Here is a 10,048-nt window from a genome sequence, read left to right on the forward strand (position 1 = left end):
CGCGCGAGAGAGAAAGAGAGAGACAGTGCTTGTGTGTATGTGGTTCACTATGTTTGTCTGTACGCGTCCTCTGTTAAATATATGAGTGTATGGTGTATGTCTTAGCGTAGTGTGTATGCCTAATATGTGTTATAGACGCCGGCGTGGCTGTGTGGTAAGAAGCTTGCTTTCCAAGCACATGGTTCCGGGTTCAGTCCCGCTGCGTAGCACTTTGGTCAAGTATCCTCTACTATAACCTGTATATGTGTGTGTGCTTCTATGTGTGTGTGTGTGTGCTTCTGCGTGTGTGTCTTCGTGTCTCTGTTTGTCCCACCCCATCACCGCTAACTTAGTGGTTCGCCAAAATAACCGACATAATAAGTACCAGGCTTAAAAAGAAACATATGAGTCCTGGGATCGATTCGTTCGACTAAAAGGTGGTGCTCCAACATGGCCTCAGTCCCATGACTGAGTCAAGTAAAATAATAAAAGCCTTGAGGTGTTTAATATTTAATTATAACATTTAAATACAATGAAACAGGGGAGAAAAGAAACAAAAATTTGTTGGAGGTTAAAGCAGCAGAAGGTGGAGGGGCAGGGGACGATGGACCACATACCCCAGGACAGATGATGTGCTCAGCCACGCCCCGTGGTAATGGCCAGCGACACTCGCTGCAGGAGCCACTCTACATCACGGTGCTCATTTCTCCTTATTTTGCGGAGGAAATCGATAGCATGGGGGACCTAGAACACCTGGAGTCTTGACGGCGACTGACACAGACTGATAGCAGCCGACCAAGCCCCTTTATTTATTGATTTCTCTCGAGTGCTTTTGTATGTGTTTATGTGTTTCTTCATCTGTTTCCGTCTGCATCTCCGAATATGTCATGTGTGAGCTCGCGCGCACATCAGCGTTTTCGTACGTAATATGTGTGTCGTATTACCGTGCGCCAACGTTTCGGTTTTCCTTCCCCCTTTTCTTATCATCTGTTGTCAGTAAAGGCGAGAAGTTTCCGTAACTTGTTTATATTTGTTGCTGCTGTTGTTGTTATTGTTGGCACTCCGTCGCTTACGACGTCGAGGGTTCCAGTTGATCCGATCAACGGAACAGCCTGCTCGTGAAATTACCATGCAAGTGGCTGAGCACTCCACAGACACGTGTACCCTTAACGTAGTTCTCGGTGTGATTCAGCGTGACACAGTGTGACAAGGCTGGCCCCTTTGAAATACAGGTACAACAGAAAAAGGGAGAAAGAATGAGAGAAAGTTGTGGTGGAAGAGTACAGCAGGGTTCGCCACCATCCCCTGCCGGACTTCGCGGAGCTTTAGGTGTTTTCGCTCAATAAACACTCACAACGCCCGGTCTGGGAATCGAAACCGCGATCCTATGACCGCGAGTCCGCTGTCCTAACCACTGGGCCATTGCGCCTTCACAACTTGTTTATGTAATATGTAATAAAATCCTAGCCTCAAAAATGTACGATTCTCCCTTATTTTTATTTTTATTATTTTTTTTCTGGTTTTTAAGTGATAGAGCTCCGAATTGGAGTATGCACGCTAAAAACGTTGCGCACATCTACAAACTGAACGTACGTGCGTGTATGTGTGTAGATATCTGTATATATGTAGGTGTTCTTATATTGTTTCACTGTATGTTCCGTAACTTAGTAACTCAAAGAAAAGAAAAAAAGAAAAGAAAACGAGTACTGGACTGAAATATGTACAGGGTCGTTATGCTATGATCGACAAAATCTTAATAAGACATCACCTCGGGAAAGGTCGCAATTTAGTAACAAGAAAAAAAAAAGGGAAAAAACAGAAAATGTGAAAGAAAAAATCAAGGAGAATAATAATAAAATATTGTTTCCCATACCTTGAAGCACCCTTGCGCGGAAAGTTCAAATGAGCAAATGAAAATGATAAAAACGATGATGATGATGATGATGATGATGCTGATGATGATGATGATGATGATGATGACGATGATGATGGTGATGATGATGATCTATTATTTGCTGTTATGTTATTCTTAATATCAAAACCATTAAACTAGAGAAGTAAACTAGTTCAAAAAATTTCCTTGAAGTTGTATTTGCCTGTGCGTCGTGTATTTTCATGTGCATGTCTTCTCGCAAATAACACGTCTCCTCCACCTCGGTCATCGATATATGTACACACACACACGCACACACACACACGCACACACACACACACACCACAAACATATATACATATGCATATATTTGCACATATATATACATCTGTTCGTTTATTATATATGTGTGTGAATGTAGTATATATCTAAGTGTGTATACAAACGTGTGTGTCTGTGTGGGTATATATATATATATATATATATATATATATATATATATATACACAAACACACACACACATTTGTGTGTGTGTGTGTGTGAATGTATCTAGGTACGTTTATGTTTGTGCGTGAATACGTATATAACGAATGTGCGTACGTATGTGTGTGTTCGATTGTTTGCGAAACAGCTTGCAGATGGACAGCAATACAGCTGCTCAAGGGAAAGTGCTGGGGGGGGGAAGAGGGGAGATAGAGATTTAGCGAGATTTCTAACCTAAGTCTCAACAGATTGGTTCTGAATATTCTGATATATGCAATATAGAGATATATATACTATATATGCAGTTATATGTGTGTAAGTGTGTGTGTGTGTTGTGGCATTGTGTGTGTGTGTTGTGGCATTGTGTGTGTGCGTTGTGGCATTGTGTGTGTGTTGTGGCATTGTGTGTGTGTTGTGGCATTGTGTGTGCGTTGTGGCATTGTGTGTGTGTTGGGGCATTGATTGCGGTCATAGTGAGGTGAAAGAAATTTGTTGTTAGAAAATGGTGACGGTTAGGATGATCGCTGGTGTTGGCTGTAGTGGATATAGTAAAAAAGCAATAGAATCATTTTCTTCCGTCAAAAGAATCCTTTATTTAATCTTAACTTCAAAGTTTCACACATATATACTGTTTAATAAGCACAGTATATACTTTTATGAGCTACTAAAAGTTTCATGCGATGAAAACGACTCAGACAGCATTTTATAACACATCTGGTCCCTTCACGCAATCCTCGGGCTATAAAATGCTGTTTGAGTCATTTTCATTGCATCAATACTTATCTCTCACCAAGATGGAGTATTTTCTTCCTTCTTTTTTTTTTTAATCTTACCTTCATGGACCAGTATTCTATATATTCAGCCGAACTGATACACTCTCTCAATGCAGCGAAACTGAAATGTAAATACCCGCACTTAAAAACATATTATGCCACCTGAGGAGTCTTCTTTGCACTGTGCGCATCTGGTGTTATTGCTCCGTTCCACGCCCACTAGGGAACAGTGCATAATGGAGACGAAACAATTGTCTTGATAACAAATTGCTTTTTGGTACACTCCGTTTTCTCTATTAATCTTTAATATATACCATACGTGCACCTAGGAATCACTGAGAGTTGATCCAACGATGAATGCAAAGTGTCGCTGATGACACCTGATAGCCATAAGTGGCAAACATAATCCGCGAACACACGACTTACTCTGAAACAAGGTTTGGATACTGCGCTTAATGCAGTATCCGTTAACTTAATCCTTTAACTATAAAATCGATTACTTGGAATAAAAGTTCTCAAGTTTGTGGTGGTCCAGCATGTGCGCAGCCCAATGTCTGAAACAAGTAACATAAAAACATTATATATATATATATATATATATATACACATATACATATTTATATATATATATATATATATATATATATATATACACACATATACATATCTATTTATATATATATATATATATATATATATATATATATATATATATATATATATATATATATATAGGTTATGAGAGGTAATGGTGTCAGTAAGACTCAAAGGTGTCAGGTAATGCTGAGTAAGTGCTATGGATAGACCATAGTTAAGCCCCAGGTTCGGGGATTACGTAGGCCATATATCAGCATGTATATATATATATATATATATATATATATATATATATATATATATATATATATATATATATATATATATATATATATATATATATGTATGTATATGTATATATATATTTCAGAATGAGATAAACGGATACTGCATAACTGCACAATACCCCTTAGGTAATCCCAATAACCTTATAAATCTACATTTCAACTCTTAATCCCTATCTAATTCCTCACTCATGCTCGAATATCACAACCATCTAATTATAGTCGTGTGTATATGCGTACATGCATATGTGCGTGTATATGTGTGTGTGTGTGTGTATGCGTGTATGTATGAATGTATGTATGTATGTATGCAAGGTATATATACCTGCATGTACAGGGGTGATAATACATACAGATACACGTATATACGGGTGTGCATGTGTACATATACATATGAGTACGAGTTGTATATGCAGATATTGATATTCATAAAGATCTGTATAAATATATATATATATATACATATATATATATATACATGTCTAATATATACATACATATACATCTTCACATATATATTTTCTTATACTACCAAGCACTGACCTGTCCAACCACCTAATCTATATTCCTAAATTCCATGCTACTACCCCAACCACATAGTTCCGAGTTTAGTCCCCACTGCGTGGTAATTCGGCCAAGTGTCTTTTACTATAGCCTCGGGCCGACTAAAGCCTTGAGAGTTGATTTGGTAGATGGAAACTGAAAGAAGCCTGTCGTATATATATATATATATATATATATATATATGTGTGTGTGTGTGTGTGTGTGTGTGTGTGTGTGTGTGTGTGTGCGCGTGTGTGTGTGTGTGTGTGTGTGTGTGTGTGCGTCTGTGTTTGTCCAACCAGCATCGCTTCACAACCGATGTTGGTGTGTTTACGTCGGCAAAACAGATGGATAGAATAAGTACTAGGCTTACAAAAAATAAGTCTAGGGGTCGCTTTGTTCGATTAAAAGTGTTGCTCCAGCATGGTTGCAGTCAAATGACTGAAAAGAATAAAATAGTATATATATACTCTATTAGATACATACATACATGTATGTATATATATATATATATATATATATATATATATATCCCAGACTGGAACGAACACGACACAATGAAGTAGAGAAATTTGAAAAGACAACACGAAACCGGTTATTTCTCAAAATACAATGTTTATATACCAAAAAGATTTTATAACATTTTTATAACATTTTTCTTACATTTTTCTGATATAATTTAAATATATACTTTAACCATGTAACACAAGCCTTCTGTAGTTTTTTCACTCTTATTATCTTTTATATATATATATATATATATATGACGCAAAACATCCAGACAGTTATGTGATACAAGAAATTGTTGTAATTTAGTCTTCGCATTAAGAAAATTTATTTATGGTTCTTAAAAATGGACAAGCAAACATTAACAATTTTCCTCCAAGAATATAATAAAATAAGAACAGGTTCTTTTATTATTATTTAATTGCTTTGCCAGAGAAGAGAGATAACGTCTGTTTCTTCGGGATTTCTGTATTAGTGGAAGCTGATTAATTGACCCTTTAAAAGCACCCATGAGAAATACGGAAATGTTAAAACAGGTGACAAGTCTAATAAACAAGAATAGGAATGGGGACTCCGAAAAGATTCCCCAGTTTCCGACAACCGAATTTCACTTGGTCTACCCAAATAAATAATAAATGGAATATGAATTAAAACAAAATGCTGTCTTATGTGTAATAAGAATAATAGTTTTCTTAGAGCCAGCCTCAAGAATTCTAATTGGGCGGAACAGTCAATAACATTGAACTAAAAAATCTGAATGGCAAAGTGGATCTCGGCAGAATTTTGTATCTGAATGTAAACAACCGGAATAAATATCCTTTCTCCTATAGGCACAAGGCCTGAAATTTGGGACAGAGGGATAGCCGATTACATCGATCTCAGTACTCAACTGGTACTTAATTTATCGACATGAAAGGATGAAAAAAGCAAAGTCGACCTCGGCGGGATTTGAACTCAGAACGTAGCGACGGGCGAAATACCGCTAAGCATTTCGTCCAGCATGCAAACGTTTCTTATTTCTTTATTGCCCAAAAGGGGCTAAACATAGAGGGGACAAACAAGGACACACAAAGGGATTAAGTCGATTACATCGACCCCAGTGCGTAACTGGTACTTAATGTATCGACCCCGAAAAGATGAAAGGCAAAATCGACCTCGGCGGAATTTGAACTCAGAACGTAACGGCAGACGAAATACTGCTAAGCATTTCGTCCGGCGTGCTAACGTTTCTACCAGGTCGCTCCCTTAGTGGTGTTATAGAAATAATAAAAAGAATCAAGAAGAAAAAGAACAAAAGCAAAACAATAGACATCTATACGGGCGGTGAATGGGAAGAATCGTCAGGGAGTGAGACACAATACCTGTAGTAATTAGTTATAGACCTTTATGTTCTGAGTTCGAATCCTACCAAAGTCAACTTTACTGTTCAACCTTCTAACAAAGTACCAGACAAGTACAGGAGGTCGATATAATTTTCCAATAAAGTATCAACAAAAGGGAATGTTTATAAATAAGGGCAAGAATTTCTATCAACCACTAAAGTATGATGAAAATAAGAATAAGAATAATGGAGAACCACAGCATAGTAAAGTGATAGAACAGTTTAATAGCAAAGTAAAGTGATAGTAAAATTTAATAGCAAAGTAAAGTGATAGTAAAGTTTAATAGCAAAGTAAAGTGATAGAACAGTTTAATAGCAAAGTAAAGTGATAGAACAGTTTAATAGCAAAGTAAAGTGATAGTAAAATTTAATAGCAAAGTAAAGTGATAGTAAAGTTTAATAGCAAAGTAAAGTGATAGTAAAATTTAATAGCAAAGTAAAGTGATAGTAAAGTTTAATAGCAAAGAAAAGTGATAGAACAGTTTAATAGCAAAGTAAAGTGATAGAACAGTTTAATAGCAAAGTAAAGTGATAGTAAAGTTTAATAGAAAGACTTATGGACAAGCATTGGAAGTAAGAAACTCAACATAACAATGATGATACTGGTGACTGTGATGATGATAATGATGCTGTTACAGAAGTGATGACGATGACGATGAAAATGCTAACGATGACGATGGTAATGCTGATGATGGTGACGATGATGATAGTCATAACAATGATAATACTGATGATGATGATGACTGTTACAGCGTTAATACAAAGTTTATCTAGGAAGATAAAATGGCGGACATTTTGAGTTGACATCTGTTTCTTAATTTACATTGGTTTCTTAAGCAAACACTATGTTAACACCGAGCAATGATCTTTAGTTAATCAATACCAACAGATAATAAAAAGAAAAGCAATACGCAGGGGAGAAGAAAAAAAACAATTCATGTTATTTTAAAACTGTTTTATATTTTCTTCTTTCTTCTTATTTCATTCAATTATTTCACTGGTGACATGCGGAGACGAATATCTTCAGAAAATGTGAAAATGGACTTTTCAACCCCAGAAAAAATATAACAGGCTAGTTTGTGGCTTTTTACATTGTGTATAATTTAAACAACTTTCTTCCAATATACATAAGTAGCAAGGTGGCGAGCTGGCAGAGTCGTTAGCACGCTGGGCAAAATACTTACCGGCATTTGATCCAGTTTTAAGTTCAAATTCCACAGAAGTCGGCTTTACTTTTTATCCTTTCGGGGTCGATTAAATAAGTACCAGTTGAGAGCTGTAGTCGACGGAATCAACTTAACTCCTACTCCAAAATGTTCTTCCAAAATTGAAACCAATATAAGCGTATGGCCTTAGAATTTGAAGGAGGGAACAATCGATCGCATCATTCATTCAATCGATCGCATCATTCATTCCCCCACTCACCAATATTTGACAGCTGCTCATTTTATCGGATAGACTCAAGTACAGTTACTTGTTTATAGTACTACGACTACTGCTGCTGCTGTTGTGGCAATAATTCTTGGTACTAGCGGGACCCGTGATTATTTCACGGAATTAATAGTAAACCTATTTATCAAAAGCAAAAAAAAAAAAAAAAGAAAACCTGAAAGTGTAGCCTGTGTTGTGTTAAAAGATAGTCGCTCATCTGCTATTCATTGAAAAGTGAAGGAAATTGGAATACGATGATTACTTAATACACATATATTTGTATATATATATATATATACACACACACACGCATATATATATATATATATATATATATATATATATATATATATATATATATATATATATATATATATATATATATATATATATATATATATATATATATATATATATATATATATATATATATATATATATATATATATATATATATATATATATATATAAGCGCAGAAGTGGCTGTATGATAAGTAGCTTGCTTACCAGCCACATGGTTCCAGGTTCAGTCCCCACTGCGTGGCACCTTGGGCAAGTGTCTTCTGCTATAGCCTCGGACCGACCAAAGCCTTGTGAGTGGATTTGGTAGACGGAAACTGAAAGAAGCCCGTCGTATATATCTATATATATATATATATATATATATATATATATACATATGTGTGTTTGTGTGTGTGCGTGTGTGTGTGTGTGTGTTTTTTTTTGTGGCCGTGTTTGTCCCTCCAACGTCACTTGACAACCGATGTTAGTGTCTTACGTAACTTAGCGGTTCAGCAATTAAGACCGATAGAATAAGTACTAGGCTTACAAAGAATAAGTCCTGGGATTTGCTCGACTAAAGGCGGTGTTCCAGCATGGCCGCAGTCAAATGACTCAAACAAATAAAAGAATATGTATTTATATATATATATATATATATGTAGGTATATATATATATATATATATATATATATATATATATATATATATATATATATATATATATATATATATATATATACTTTATGTACAATTTTATAGATTTTAATACACACCACTCATAAAATAAGTATTCGCTTTTAATTTTACATTTTTCCTATAAATAGAAAAAGAGATTACATTTTAAAATTTGCATAGTTATAATTTCATATGGAGAAAACAAAAATTTTATAGAAAAAAAAATATTATTTTATATGTAAAATATAGGGTTCACAATTTCGCGAGGGTGAAAATTCAATGTAACACGGCACATGTAAACCACATGGTCGGTAACTTATAAGCCAAGGCGAGCCAATACACATTTCAATTTGCGTATACCTTTCAATCCAATACTTCTTTGCAGACTACGTTCTTCGTGTAAGTTCCCCCCACTTCTTTTCCCCTTGTTTGTCAGTGTTTATAACTTTAACCCTTACATCAGATAATTTGCGGGCCCTTAAGGATGCAACATATAGCTGACCATGGCCGAATACAGGCTCAGGCAAGAACAGCCCCACTTTAACAAATGTCTGCCTTTGTGATTTATTGATAGTCATTGATGGCGAACGAGTAACTGGTTTCTTTCTAAAGTGAATGGCAAGTTTGGGATGCGCCTGCGTTAAGTGATAGGTGATATAAAAAACAATAACTTTTCATTATACACTCATCATCGCCACCTCCATCTCCACCACTCCACCACCACTACCACCATCATCACTCTTTCTTTCTCTCTCTCTATCTCTCTCTCTCCCTCTCTCTCTCTCTCTCCCTCTCTCTCTCCCTCTCTCCCTCTCTCTCTCTCCCTCTCTCTCGCTTTCTCTGCCTTTCTTTAATTTCCCCATCAGAACATCACCCTTCTCCTAAAGTTATATACCTAACTCTCCTCTATATCACTACCTTCAACTACCTTTTTTAACCACGTAATAAAGATTACGTTACCCCTACCACATGTCATGGACGCTTCTCTCTCCCCTTTTCTCTCTCCCTCTTTTTCTTTCTCTCTCTTTCTGCCTTACTCTTCGTCTTTTCCTCTTTTTCTCTCTCCCTCTTTTCTTTCTCCCTCATTTTTTCTAATCCCATGAAAGCGTTACTAACGGGCTAAGTAACATAATGACAAGTAGAATTATTATACGATTATCGGATCAAGGCCTGACATTTTGGGTGAGGAATCACTCGAGGACAGCACTTCCCTCTCCACCCTCAATTTCCTTTTCAAGT

General features: G+C 36.0%; 1 protein-coding gene and 1 long non-coding RNA gene across 3 annotated transcripts in view; one reads left to right on the plus strand and one right to left on the minus strand.

The window, feature by feature from the left end:
* LOC106873514 (carbohydrate sulfotransferase 15) overlaps window positions 1-2,288 on the minus strand; it is a 37,710-nt gene extending 35,422 nt beyond the window's left edge. Inside the window, exon 1 of one of the 2 annotated variants that reach the window (XM_089363761.1) lies at window positions 1,853-2,115. The gene's annotated coding sequence lies outside the window, so the exon portion shown is untranslated. Of the gene's footprint in view, window positions 1-1,852 lie in introns of both variants that reach the window. The other variant, XM_089363760.1, reaches the window with a different exon arrangement.
* LOC106873515 (uncharacterized) overlaps window positions 1-10,048 on the plus strand; it is a 92,449-nt gene that overhangs the window by 73,855 nt on the left and 8,546 nt on the right. The gene's annotated exons all lie outside the window — the stretch shown is intronic.

This window comes from Octopus bimaculoides, chromosome 15, assembly GCF_046866305.1.
Source record: "Octopus bimaculoides isolate indiv1 chromosome 15, ASM4686630v1, whole genome shotgun sequence".
In the NCBI taxonomy this organism is placed as follows: domain Eukaryota; kingdom Metazoa; phylum Mollusca; class Cephalopoda; order Octopoda; family Octopodidae; genus Octopus; species Octopus bimaculoides.